This window comes from Hemitrygon akajei, chromosome 27 (genome assembly GCF_048418815.1).
Source record: "Hemitrygon akajei chromosome 27, sHemAka1.3, whole genome shotgun sequence".
NCBI classification, from domain to species: domain Eukaryota; kingdom Metazoa; phylum Chordata; class Chondrichthyes; order Myliobatiformes; family Dasyatidae; genus Hemitrygon; species Hemitrygon akajei.
The window spans coordinates 37,744,976-37,760,008 of NC_133150.1; the positions used below are offsets into that span (position 1 = coordinate 37,744,976).

The following is a 15,033-nucleotide window of genomic DNA, read 5'->3' on the forward strand; positions in this document are numbered from 1 at the left end:
GGCCCGGAGCTGATCTTAATTTTTGGCTGCTGTGACATGGTCACCGAAAGCAAAATGTGGGGCGTCAAGAACCAAGGGACTCCCGAGAAGCCATTTAGTGGGAACTTGAGAAGCATAGGACAACAGAAATCTGAAACCCTGTTTCTTCCTTTGTACGTATTTTTTTAAAATCATGAACAAAATCATTTTTGAAATTAAAACACTCCCCTAAAGGCTGAGGCTGCAGGGACAGAGGCAGCTTCCAAATCTGAATGTGACATCTAGTACCAGACTGAGCGGGCTGAAGTTGGTGCCAGTCTGCACTGAGCAGGGCTGATGGCTGAGAGGCTTCTGCATCCCTCGCGGTCAGGCAGTAAACAGTACTGTAGGTCTCGATGGTGAGGCCACTTCTCTGCAACAGCTTACTGATTTTAGACACAGGGTAAGATTTGGGTTGCAGCTCCAGCATGAAATATCTTTATTGTCGTTGCATTGTACAATTTGTCATGCACCAATACAGCGAAAATGAGTTTGCAACTCTCGTACTCAATGTTATAAAACAACAAATAAAATAAACAAACAATAAATACAATCAAGTCACCAGCCAGTACAAGCAACGTCCAGCAGTACAAAAGCACAACTCAGATGCATGACAGCCATAAAACCAGTATTAAAAGCAGCAATATAACAAATTTATGGATGATGCTTGATCGATTGGTTCAGAGCAATTATAGCTCTGGGGATAAAGCTATTTTTCAGTCTGGAAGTGCAGGCATAGAAAATCTTATAATGTCTGCCAGATGGAAGAAGTTCAAACAGATGATTGCATGGGTGTGTGTTGTCCTTACAGATGCTTGTAGCTTTCCTTAGGCAGTGTGAGCTGTAGGTGTCCTCCAGGGCTGGGAGCTGTGTCCCGATGATCTTCTGTGTGCTAGAGGTGCTAGCATGTAGCATCCACTTAGGTGTGGGACATCCTCTAAGCGTAAAGGTTTATTGTCAAAGGTTACGGGGAAAAGACAAGAGATTGGCGTTGAGAAGGATGATAGATCCGACATGATGGATTTGTGGAACAGGCCCGATGGGCCAAGTAGCCTAATTACGGTCCTGTGTCTTATTGTCTTATCTGTAACCTCTGAACTGTCCAATGCCAGTTGTTCCCTGTGGAATCACCGTTAACTCCATCACGATTAGCCCATAGGTAAGAGTTTCAGCGGACAAGGAAGACCGCGAATGGGGCTACGGAACAGATTAGAACAGGCTTGATGGACTGACTAACCTCCAAAGCTTTTGGCTAAGACTCCCTCGCTGCCCAAGACTTGGTACGAATTTAAGCGTCATCTTTAGTAAGACTGTCAAAGGTTACAGAGATAAGGTAGAAGAATGGGGTTGAAAGGAATAATAGATTAGCAGACTCGATAGGCCGAATGGCCTAATTCTGCTCTTCTGTCTTATGATTTAATGGTTTTTATCATGAGGTAGCTAGGGCGGAGTGGATGTGCCCACAGAAACAGAAAAGGAGGATTTTGCTGATTGTTTAAAACTGGATCTCTTGTCTGTGTCAGGATTCAGATCCTGACCTGAGGTTATCCAAACTCTGTTGTCAGTGGCTCTTTGTTTCTCCATTCAGAGGGAGTGGTACTATCTGAAACTTTTCTGTCTCTTGTGAAATCACCAGGAATTATGATTGACTTTTTTGCAATCTCCTGTTTTATTTTTGACCTCTTCCTCCACTCCTGAGTAACTTTGGTTTGATGCACTATTTTTAGTGCTGAACCATTTCCTGAATAAGTCAAGAACGGGTTTCTTCCTTCTATGTATTTCAACAAATCAACCACCAAAAATTAACCTTTTCAATGCCTGAGCCTTGTCTTGCCCAGAACAGAAAATTCAGATGTTATTAACCACAAATTCTGTTGTTTCGTCATCAACTGTGTGGAATCCACCAGTTGTGTTCCTAATGTCAAGTTGGCAGAGAGAGAGGAAGAACAGGATACAAATATTCAGATTTATGGTTTGTAAAATGAAAGTTAAAATGGATTTTTGTGTGTAAGCATTACATACAGAAAGACAACACTGTTGATGAATCTGTAGATCGTATTCTGTAATGATTGGGGATCAAATTTCCCCAGCAAATGTTTAGTTAGTAATTCATAGATAAGGTTGCAATGCTTTTATAAAGTCACAGCGTAGAAACAGGCATATTGACTCTCAATGATTAAGGATAAACTTTATTAGCCATATATATTACATGTATTAGGAATTTGCTTTAGTGTGCATAATGCCCTAGTCAAGATTCCTACTGTTATTCTGTAGGTATTTCATTTTAGCAGTTTTCTGCAAAAGCAGTGTGTTATGCTAGTAGTCCTGACGAAGGGTCTTGGCCCGAAACGTCGACAGTGCTTCTCCCTATAGATGCTGCCTGGCCTGCTGTGTTCCACCAGCATTTTGTGTGTGTTGTTTGAATTTCCAGCATCTGCAGATTTCCTCATGTTTGTTACGCTAGTAGAATGTTTTGGTTTCAGCTAAAGGTAAGAAGCCCTGTTGTTCAACTTAGGAATGTTGTGTCAGCCAATTAGGACGGTGGGATCTGAAGAAGGTTCTAGAGAAAGTGGGACAAAGAGAGATTTGTGATGGACAGTAGTCTGGTTTGAGGTATTTTGGCATGAGCTGCAGAGCGAGACAGAAGGGAAGATGCCGCTGAATGCCGTTGGAAGGAGTGTTCCCATTGCAAGAAGTGCTTTGTGCAAATGATGGCTCCAAGGAGGAAGGGCCAATACTCCTGAATGAGAGCCAGTTTGTTGGAGATGGACTTCATAGTGTGGCTTGTGCTTTCATGCAGACCATGGCTTCAGCACCATGAATAACAGTTATAACCAGCTTTTGGAAGAGATGAGCTCCACTGGTCATGAGCACGTTTTGACTGGTCCAACTGTAATGGGCCATTTCATTTTTTTCTTCTTTCTTTCCTTTCCTTTAATAACTGTTTGATAAAGTTGAAGTTGGCAAATATACTTCCTTTATAAATTTATGTGGTGTACAATCTGTTATTTCTTGCTTACTGATAATTGTGTACGGGCAGTATTTGCACAGCATTCACTCAACTCGAGGTTTCTTCAGTCGGAACATCGTGGTGTTCCTGTTTGGTTGAACCCCAAATCGTACCGACCCTAGATGTATATTGTTTATGGAAGGTGGCCTTCTCACCACTGAGTCACGTGGCTGTTAGTGGAGTTAGCCAACGAGTCCAGTTTGTATACAAGCCCTGATGAGGAGGTTATGTGTGTTAGATCGACATGCAACAAGAACACCAACATTCAACAATTATAAAGAATACAGAATTTTATAAAAACTAGTTTTATAGTTAGTTTTAGTTAAAGTAAGGATATAGAATAAAATATGTATAAATACATAAATACCAGCATGTGCTCACAATGCAAACAGCATTATAAAAATTGGTTTAAAGTGTTTATAGTGTAGTGAAGTGACAGGGGTAATAGTCAGGGAAGGTTAACTGGTTGATCAGATTAACTGCCTGGGGGAAGAAACTTCTAAGACTGTGGGAAGTTTTAGTTGTAATAGCCCTAAAACACTTCCCAGAAGGGAGATTTTGGACAGGGCAGTTTGCAGTCCAACCATCCAAATAAGCACTTTTTATATTGAACTTACACTAATCATACTTTGTTCTCTTCACATTTCCCCATCATCTCAGCTAAATTCTATCCCTCAGCTGCATATTAGGGCAATCTACAGTGTCCAATTAGCTTACAGATCAGCAAATTTCAGGATGTGGGAGGAAATTGGAGCCCAAGCCTACACAGTCATGGGGGTAATCTAAACTTTCTGCAGATAATCCCAGAGGTCAAAGTTGATCTTGTATAACTGTGAAACAACAGCCCTACCATTGTGCTGGCATTTGGAATGTTGATTTCAGAGACTATTCCGGAGATGTTTGTACGTACGTTGGTTTAAGTTAATCCTAATGATCCTGGGACTCTGCTTAACCACTAGAGATGAAGCTCTATCAAAAGCTGCTTAACTGCCTCCATAGCCCTTAATGACAATGCATTCACAGATTCACCACCCTCTCTTCCTCATTTCAGTTTTAAAGGAACATCCCCTTATTCTGGGGCTATGCTGTCATATCCTAGACTCTCCTGCTAACGGAAACGACCTCCCCATGTCTACTCTGTCCGGGCCTTTCAGTATCTGGAAGGTTTCAATGAGATCTCCTCTCATCCTTCTGAAAGGGATACCTCCCCCACCTCCAGGTCAGATCTAACTCCCCCTTGAGATGGGAATGGTATCCCTTCATCAATGATCCAATATTATATGGGAAGAGGTTTCATTGCCATGTGGTTCCTGAATCATTGACCTGCCCCGTACTTGTGTTGCAAATATTAAGTTGATTCTCATCCATACTGCTACTTAGATCATAAGCCCATAAGACACGGGAGCAGAATTAGGCCATATGGCCCATTAAGTCTGCTGTGCCATTCAATCATGGCTGATCCTTTTTTCTTCACTGGAATCCAATTCTTCTGATGGGTGGGAGAGGGCTACTTTTCTGGGTCCTATTGATTGCTCCGTTCTGTACAAAAGTGTGAATAAACATTGGTCATTTGATGAATATACATCATTTGGCTCACCTGCGGCGTGAGCCTTCCCTTACCCCTTTTCCCTAAACCCCATCAGCAACACTTTTCTACCTCAAGTTCTTCCCGACCTCTACATTTCTCAATGCATTTCTATAGATCGGGGTTTGATTCCCGCCACTGTTTGTATGAAGTTTGCATGTTCTCCCTGTGACCATGCGTGTTTCGTTCTGGATGCTCCAGTTTCTTCCCACATTCTAGAGAGACGCGGGTTAGGGATAGTGAGATGTGGGCATGCTATGTTGGTGCTGGACACATGATGCCACTTGCGGGCTGCCCAGCACAATCTTTGTTGATTAGATTTGACACAAAATGGCTCATTGCACAGTATGATTTTATGCCTATGTGACAAATAAAGCTCATCTTTAAGATCTTTATCTTCATGCCATTCATCTGCAATGCTCTCTGCTTCTAACCACTGCTGCATCAAGGACATCCCCCTAAAATCCATATTGCACTTATAAAGAAATTTATTCTCCAACCTCAGTGTGTGTGGAGATGCTCTTGTCTATCCATTTCAGCAGGTGCTTCTTATAACTGGAACCTGTGGAAATTCTCCTTGAACTAAATGTCAGATCTGATGGGCTTGTGCCTGAGGGAGTTACCACGTATAAGGAATGAAATAAACATAACATGTTTTAAGTTGGATTGTACCTTAGATGTCAAAAATCTGTGCTTATCAATATCTCTCGGGCATTCTTGGCTTGTCCCGACTCCTCCATTAAATCTTTCTGTCAGTACAGGAACAGTGGAGGGGAACTATGGTTAAATAGAGCACAACGTGGGTGGCGTGGCATGTGGAAGCTCGGAATCAGGTTTGTTAACACTGACATATGTCATGAATTTTGTTGTTTTGTGGTAGTAGTACAGTGCAAAACATAAAAATAACTACAAATTACAATAAGAATATATAAAAATAATAATGCAAAAAGAGAGCAAAGTAGCATGGTAGTGTTCATGGATTCATGGACTGTTCACAGATCTGATGGCAAAGGGGAAGAAGCTGATACTAAAATGTTGAATGTGTGTCTTCAGGCTTCTGTACCTCTTCATTAATTATAGTAATGAGATGAGGGTATGTCCTGGGTCTTTCATGACGGATGCGGTCCTCCTGAGGCAGTGCCTTTTGAAGATGTCCTCAGTGGTGGGGAGGCTATTGCACATATTGGAGCGGGCAAAGTTGGCAACACTCTGCAGTTTTTTCTGATCCTCTGTTGTGGCCCCTCCATAGCAGACAGTGATGCAACCAGTCGGAATGCTCTCTTACGGTACCTCTGTAGAAATTTGCTGACATACCAAATCTCCTCAGACTCCTAAGGGAATGAGCGCTTTGTGAAGTTAAGTTCCAACAAGGTTCCTTAATTGGTCTGTGACCTCTGTTCATGTGATCTGTTCATTAGTCCTTGGCGCCAATTGTCCCAGTGTGTCAGAAATGTGGTTTATGCAGTGGGTGGAGATTTTGTCATGTTGATTTATCAGTGACTAACCCGTGTCAGGGTAAAGATAGGACACCAGTGACTTCCTTCTCTTTTGGCTGCAGGGCAGCGTGGGCAGCTTGTGTTCCAAGACAGAGGTAAGGCCAGACGGTCCTTGATTATATAAATACAGTACTGAGCAAAAGTCTTAGGCACATGTATATAGCTCGGGTGCCTAAGACTTCCATATGCAAGTGATGATAAACCTGATCTTGATAGGGGTCTCTATTGTGGACTGAAAATGGGACTGGGGCAGGGAGAGGGGAATCATGGTTTGGGGAAAGGGGAAGGGAGAGGGGAGGGACTGGGATGATCAATAAACCAATTGTTTGGAAACAAATGATCTTGCCTGGTGTCTCATGGCTGAGCGTGCCTCCACCCGTGCCACTCTGCCCTAGCACTCCTCTGCCACCTGCCCCACATCCCTCCCGCGACGCCCCGCCCTTGCTATTCAAAACATCCTTTGCTCCCGCCAGATTTACAAAATCACTCTCTGCTCCGTATTGAAAAATACAATTCTGTGCAAAAGTCTTTGGCACCCTTGCTATATATATATATGTCCCTAAGACTTTTTGCACAGTACAGCACCAGCCAGTGTAAAGCTGAAGTTTCTCGATTTTTGTTGATTACAACTCTTTCCTTGGTGCATAATCTCTGGACTCTTTCAGTACAACATTAAGTTTTTGCCTGAATAAAACTGTGTGCTCAGATGAGGAGTTCTGTTGTGGATAACCCTAAAATCTAATATATGAGAAATAGGATCTACCCACTGTACCATTTCAATTTGAACTATCCATTGATACTTGCTTTATCAGAACTGTCCATGATTCACCCTGTGACTTGACACCATCTCTGTAGTATGTTATAAATAGAGCAACATCCGCAAAATGCTGGAGGAACTCAGCAGGTCAGGTAGCATCTATGGAAATGAATAAACAGTTGACGTTTCAGACCAAGACCGTTCATCTGGACTGGAAAGGAAAGGAAAAGGAGCCAGAATAAACAGGGTGGGGAAGAGGAAGGAACACAGTGTGTTTTCCATTGGAGAGGTGTCAGTAAGCAAGGCCATTAAGTTATTTGGTTGGTTTAGTCAGATGAAGAACTGTTTGTTTTTCACTAAGGGATAGTCACTGCTCGAAAGGGTGGTGGATAGAAATTGACATTGTCCTTGGAAGTACACCATAAATCAACAGTTGGGAAGTGGGATTAAGTTGAATGGTGCATTTTTTGTAAGCATAGATGTGATGGATCAAATGGCCTTTTCCTATCCCATTATGTTCTTTAATTTCTATGGGCTGATAAGAAATGTTCTTGTGTGTGTGTCACCAGTTAGATCAGAATTCATTGCCCATGAAAGTGTTATTGTTTTTCTAAAATTTACATTTATAACATTTGCAAAGATATAAAGCATTCCTATGTCATCATTCACAGTACCAGGCAGGTCATTTAGAGGGCATACTAGAATCAAGCACGCTTCTCTGGGTTTTGAGCCACATCATTCAGCAGCCTCTTTATCAGGTATACCTGTACAACTGATTGTTAATGCAAATATCTATTCAGCCAATCATGTGGCAGCAACTCAATACGTAAAAGCATGCAGACATGGTCAAAAGGTTCAGTTGTTCAGACCATGTATCAGAATGGGGTAAAAATATTTTCTAAGTGACTTTGACTGTGGAATGTTTGCTGGTTTGAGTATCCAAAAACTGCTGTGGTCCAACATTGGCCCACAGTGTTGTGTCAAACGAAGACTTTTCTTGGGTCTCCAGCTGGGTACAGGTGTCAATTTTAACCGACGTTCTGATGACAAACTCAGCCATCTTCGTCAGGAGTGGTGCCTGGGCGAGATGAGTCTGGTGGTATTTATGCTACCATCGTCTGTTCCTCCTGATTGGTTAGTCCTCATCCAATCAGGTTTCAGCTGTCCTACCTTGTTTACAATCAAATTCCAGTTCTTACTTAGAGTGAGACCTTGGTCTTTGTTAAAATTCTTTTCCTCTAGTTTCATTTCAATGGCTTCCTTCCGCAGGCAGTCCCAAAAGCCATTGGCGCAGCACAGTAGTATTAGATATTTTAACCCTCGGTTAAAGTTATCAGCTGTCTACATTATCTATGCCTTTCATAATGTTATAAACTTCTATCAGGTCTTCCCCATCCTCCGCTGCTCCAGCGAAATCAACCCAAATTTGTCAGATTCTCCTTATAGCACGTGCCCTGTAATCCAGCCAGCATCACAGCGAATCTCTTCCGCACCCTCTCCATTGTTCTCTCTGCAGCCATTGCATCCTTTCTATAATGGGGTGACCGGAATTGAATGCAATGCACTAGATGCAGCCTAATCAGTGGTGATACTAGGATGACTGTACTTTGCATCAACCGGATCGTGCCATTGAAATGAGATGTTAATTTGAGATATGTGAGCCAGATCTTATAGTGATATTCAAAACAGAGCTGAGGTCATTTCATCTACGCAATGTTTATCCCTCCATTTTCTGCATTACAACAGAATTAAATGCCAATTTATCTTGTATCCATTCACTGTGCAAAGGTAGTTTGCTACTTTTTACACCAAAGTAGAGCAACCATATAAAGGAGGAACTTTGAATTTGACAGCCCCTTTTGTGATCACAGGACACTTGGGTTTTTGCCCCCAATCATATTCTTTCTGGCATGGAATGAAGATGAGTTATTGAAGCATTTTTGATCGGTTGGGGAAGATGACCTCAGCAAACCCATTGGTTTACAGTTCTTTGAGCGGAACCAAAAATGGGCAGTGGAGGTCATTTCTGCTCAGGGTTGATGAGGTTGAAACTGAAGATGATGAACACATGGATGAGATCTTTAACAGCTGTGGGCCAGGTGTGGACAATAGAATAAGGTGGGTGGCCACTGTCGTCTTTCTATAAAAACAAGGATGAAGTGCTGAGACATTGGACAGACCACATTTGGTTTACTGTGAGCATTTTGGGCCCCATATCTAGGATATGCTGGCATTGGAGAACATTTAGAGAATGTTCATGAGAATGATCCTGGAGATAAAAATGTTGAATTGGATTGACTTTATTACTTACATCCTTCATATACATGAGGAGTAAAAATCTTTACGTTATGGCCCTGTCTAAATGTGCAATGTGCAATTTATTGTAATTTATAATATATGGTATGATAGTCAATGTAACATAGAAATACAGTTGCGTCAGCATGAATTAAGCAGTCTGATGGCCTGGTGGAAGAAACTGTCCTGGAGCCTGTTGGTCCTGGCTTGATGCCGTGGTACCGTTTCCCAGATGGTATCAGCTGGAACAGTTAGTGATTGGGGTGACTAGGGTCCCCAATGATCCTTCGGGGCCTTTTTACACACCTGTCTTTGTAAATGTCCTGAGAAGTGCAAAGTTCATATCTACATATGTGCTTGGCTCTCTGCACCACTATCTGCAGAGTCCTACGATTGAGGGAAATACAGTTCCCACACCAGGCAGTGATGCAGCCAGTCAGGATGCTCTCAATTGTGCCCCTATAGAAATTTCTTAGAATTTGGAGGCCCATACCAAACGTCTTCATCCGTCTGAGGTGAAAGAGGTGTTGTTGTGCTTTTGTACAAACCACGTGAGATCCTCAGTGATGTTTATGCCGAGGAACTTAAAGCTGTTCACCCTCTCAAACCCAAATCCATTGATGTCAATAGGGACTAGCCTGTCTCCATTCCTCCTGTAGTCCACAAACAGCTCCTTTGTTTTAACGTATAAGGAATATTTTATGGCCCTGGGTCTATACTCAGTGGAGTTTAGAAGAAAGAAGGGGCATGTCATTGAAACCCACTAAATATTGAAATGCTTGGGTAAAGTGGATGTGCAGAGGATGTTTCCAATAGTGGATGAGTGTAGGACCAGAGGGCACAGGCTCAGAATAGAAGGACATCCCTTTAAAACAGAGATAAGGAGGAATTGCTTTAGCCAGAGGGTGGCAAATCTGCGGAGTTCATTGCTCCAGCAGGCTGTGGAGGCCAAACCATTGGGTTTATTTAAACAGAGGTTGATAGGTTCTTGATTAGTAAAGGCACCAAAGACCAGGTGGAGAAGGCAGGAGAATGGAGTTGAGAAGGAAAATAAATCATCTTTGATTGAATGGCAGAGAAGACTGCTCTGATATCTTACGGTAGTCTTATGATCTCTTTCTTCACTGTAGGGTTGTCTAAAACCAGAGGACACAGGCGTTAGGTGAGAGGGGAAAGTTTTAAAGCTGACCTGATTTTTCACATGGAGGGTGGTGTGTGCATAGAATAAACTGCCAGAAGAACTGTTAGAGGTGGACGCAATTACAAAGTTGAAAAGACATTTTGACAGGTACATAGGTAGAAATGGTTTAGAGAAGGGCTTCTAAACCTGGGGTCCATGGACCCCTCAGTTTGGGTCCATGGCATAAAAAAGGTTGGCTACCCTTGATTTAGAGGGATATCTGATTGGGTCAAAGTCAAAGTAAAAATCATGATCAAATTATGTATCTGCTACCATGTACCACATTAAGATTTACAAACGTTTGTATTTATTTGCAGGTATTTATAGGAAAATAAAATACAATAGAATTTATGAAAAACTATACATAAAGTCTGCAAAAGAAGACAAAATTGTGTAAATAAAAAAATACTGAGAACATAAAGTTGTAAAGAATCCTTGAAAGTAAGCCCGTATGTTGTACAATCAGTTCAGAATTGTGTTGAGTGAAGTTATCCACAATGGTTCAGAAATCTAATGTTAGTACAGTAAAAACTGTTCCTGAACCTGGAGGGGTGAGACCTAAGCCTTCTCTACCTCCTGCCCAATGGTAGTGATTCTTTTCTAATCAACAAACCTGAATCGAATGACTGGTAATTACAAGTAAGTTCATAGAGCAACAGTATGGCAGCTCCCTCGCTCACAACAAGAAACTGTGCAGATGATGAGTCTTCCTGGGGGTTCTGAGCAGTTTTGAAGGGCGGTTAATCCTACTCACAATCTATCGCAGGCCAAGCACTGGGTCGCTTGTTCTAATATTTCAAAAGAATAATATGCTGGATGCTGGGAAACTAAAATAAAAGAGAGACTGTTGCAAGCACTAAGCTAGTCAGGCAACATCTGTAGAGAGAGAGTCAATTACCTAATATCTCCCTGTGTGGCTTGGTGTCAGATGTCTGATAATCTTGTGAAAGGCGGTAGAAATACGTGTTGTTTGAAGTCTCAGAGTGCGAAGCTGAGCTGGGGTGGATACGTGGGGAAAGTGGGTGGGGCGGGGTTTTGTGGGCAAGTGTGGAGACGCCAAGGTGGGACAGGGTACGTGGGCAGAGGGTTGGGGGGGTGAGATGATCTGTGGAGATGGGCTGGGCAGGGTGAGTGGGTGGGGTGGGACAGATGTGTGGGGAAGAGGTCAGGATGCGGGGGTATGTGGCGAGCAGATGTGGGTGGGTTAGGTGCGTGGATAGGGCTTGGGTGAGGTACAGTGGATGCTCAGGAAGAGAGGGGTGTCAGGTGAGTATGTGGAGAGAGAATTGCTGGATGAGTGCATGGGGAGAAAGTAGTGAGATGGATGTGTGGGGAGAGGATGATTGGGAGGGTGTGTGGGGAGAAGATGGTGTGTAGGGTGCATGGGGAGGGATTGGGTAAGTGGAGAGGAGATGCTTGGGAAGAGTGTCTGGTGAGTGGGTAGGCTGGGATGGGTAAACGGGGAGAGAATGGGTGGGAGGATGTGTGGGAAGACTATGGGATGAGTATGGGGGTGTGGAGAAAGGGGCTATACCGTGATGGGGCGTGGATGATTGTTTTGCCCATCTTGCATTTCCCCCCGGGCTAAATGACATTCTGTTTTCACTGGCGCTCACCTGCCGAGCCGTCTCTGCGTCACGCTTGAGCACAAGAACCCTTTAATTGCGAGCAGCGACGACTGCTGCCCGCTGCGCTATCTGTTCCTTCCCCCGCTCGGACTCCGAGCAGAAGCCGCTGCATTGGGCGTGTAAGCAAGTCCTTGAGGTGTCGAATTTCAGAGAAGCCTCTCTCTCTCTCACACACACACACACACACACACACAGACAGAGACACACTCCCCACACACACACACGCAGAGCTCGCATGTCAGCTTCTCCGGAGTTGCTGGTTCCACAGACGCTGGCCAGAATCTTACGGGCGTGATCCTGAACAACTGGAATTGGTTATACTACAAGCCATAATGGATTGCCGTTGTTAGAGTGGGGTCAACCCCGGAGACCACAGAAACCGACAAGGTATGGTGTGTCATATTTTACCATTTATTCAATGGTGTTCCTCCCTCTTTGTTAGAAGGTTGCCAAACTCAGAGACAGCAGCAGGTGTGTGTGTGTCTGACATCTTCAAAGACTAAACAGGGAAGTCTGTAGGGATTTTGTAAGTCTGCTCAAAGCTACATCTAGAAGGTGTTGTGGTGAGGAGGAGATGCCGGTAATAGGATCACCCTAATGATGTCAGTGTACACCTGGCCGGGCAGGTTCCTATGGCGGCCGGGTGTCCTGACAGCTCTCTCTGCCGAACGCTTCATTCCTCTGGAGGAGTGACATTTCTCTCTTCTGTGACCTGAAACCTTCCTCTCGCGAAACAATAACTTCTCCCTTCTTGTCGATTTCATTTGACTTCCCTTTTATAAAAGGGCAGAAGTTTATTTGCTCATCTTTTTTGTTGTATTGAAAGTAAAGATATCTTGCTGTGGACAAACCTTTAGCAGTCACGGAGTCGTGAGTTCAAGCCCCAGCCTTTTTCTTGGTGAATTCCCCCCCCCCCCCCATCAACCATGATTTGCTTCCACTACTGATGAAGGGTCCCAGCCTGAAACGTTTACTGTTTATTCCCTTCCATTATTGCTGCCTGCCATGCTTCAAAGTTCAAATTTATTATCAATGTGCATATATGTCACCACAAACAACCCTGAGATTCGTTTGAAATGCTGAGATATGTTTGATATGCGGAGGCCCTGGTCATGTATGTGTTGCTCAATATTGCCGGCATCTGAAGAATCTGTTATGTTTCTGATTTGCTTCCACTCCTGTGGGTTCAAAGGTGGCTGATGAGGAACAGCAAAGTCTTCCATAGATGGGGCAAGAGGTACTAGATTGGGTGGGTGGGTGTGTAAATTGGTAATGTTCACATGAATGAATTTAGACTCAACGCCATTGAAATAGACACCAGCATTCATTGTTCTGCTTCTGAGTGTGAGGTGGTGGACTGCTTCTGTTGTTAAATCAGGGTTTTGATTTGAGTGTTTATTTAATATTTCTGTAATTTTGGAGTAATATTGTAAATATATTGTTTGATTAAGCATTCTTTGTTTACATAATTAAATACATATTATATGTAAAAGTATGTGAATGGCATACGTCGTTATGCCACCATGTCCTAAGAGTCCCTATTGTATCAGCTTCTACCAGTTTGTCTTGCTAAAGTAAAAACGAAAGTAGACATCTATTATCTTCTGGTCTCCCCATGTTTTTCTTTCAATTGGCTTTTTGTTTTGGTGATACCATACATAACAGTGGCGACGAGGTGTCTTTGAAGTGAACCTAAGAAGACCACCTACCTGTTGAAAGGCAGTGAGACGTCTGAGTTAAATAAAAAGTACAGTGAGATGTTCAAGTTTTTTTAAAAAGCACAGCTGCTTTCTTTGCAAGCAGAGGAGACAGTCGAGTAAAAAAAAAGGCAGAAAACAGACAAATTCATGGGTTGATAAACAGTGATGACTGACTAATAATAATCATATATATAAAAAAGAGCAGGAGTGGATGGCTACATTAGAAAAATAGACGCGTTGGATTGCATAGCGCATTACTGGATATTATACACTGAGCGAATTGAGCTGTATTTTGAAGCAAATGAATAACCAATGAGAAGTAAGCACCAGTTTTGCTGAGTGCATTGAGTGGAAGAGCACACAGTTTGCTTAGAAGCTTGACTGCTCCAACCAAACCAGCCAAAATAAGCTTTGCTGATATCATGAAAGTAATGCAGGAACACTTAGAACTGAAACCATTGTTGACTGGTTTCGTAAGTGGAACCTTGAAACCAAGCATAACTTACTATGGTCATACCATTGACACACAAGGATTACACAAGTGTGCTGAGAAAATTCAAACAGTGGTGGATGTCCCAAGACCAAAGGATGTGTTACAGTTGTGGTCCTTTTTGGGACTTGTCAATTACTATAACAAGTTCCTGCCAAACTACTGTTTGGCTACTGTGCTCCACTCTTTGAACTAATTATTACAGACTGGGAAGAAATGACAATGGACAAAGTGGTGTGAGGTGGCTTTCAAAAAGGTAAAGGAAATGGTGATCTCATACAATGTACTCACATATTATGATCCACGTTGCTCAGTGAAGCCTGCCTGTGACGCTTCGCCTTATGCTATAGGTCTAGTCATGTTTCATGTCATTATTCATGGAAGTGAACACCCCTATGCCTTTGCATTTCGTTCCTTTACTGCTGCAGAGAAAAGTTACGCAGAGATTGACAGTGAGGCCTTTGGACTGTACTTCTTGGAGTTTAGAAGAATTGGACTGTACTCCTTGGAGTTTAGAAGAATTGGACTGTACTCCTTGGAGTTTAGAAGAATGAGGGGGGACCTCATAGGAACATTTTTTGAATGTTGAAAGGCATGGACAGAGTGGATGTGGCAAAGTTGTTTCCCATGGTGGGGGAGTCTAGTACGAGAGGGCATGACTTAAGGATTGAAGGGCCCCCATTCAGAACAGAGATGTGAAGAAGTTTCTTTAGCCAGAGGGTGGTGAATCTGTGGAATTTGTTGCCACGGGCGGCAGTGGAGGTCAAGTTATTGGGTGTATTTAAGGCAGAGATTGATAGGTATCTGAGTAGCCAGGACATCAAAGTTTATGGTGAGAAGGTGGGGGAGTGGGACTAAATGGGAGAATGGATCA

At 43.0% G+C, this 15,033-nt stretch overlaps 1 protein-coding gene across 17 annotated transcripts in view; it reads left to right on the forward strand.

Annotated features, from left to right (window-relative positions):
* plekha6 (pleckstrin homology domain containing, family A member 6) overlaps nt 1-15,033 on the forward strand; it is a 338,544-nt gene that overhangs the window by 146,281 nt on the left and 177,230 nt on the right. The window contains exon 1 of one of the 17 annotated variants that reach the window (XM_073030679.1): nt 12,070-12,356. The exons of the other annotated variants lie outside the window; for them this stretch is intronic. The gene's annotated coding sequence lies outside the window, so the exon portion shown is untranslated. Of the gene's footprint in view, nt 1-12,069; nt 12,357-15,033 lie in introns of those variants that run through there. 17 annotated transcript variants of the gene reach the window in all.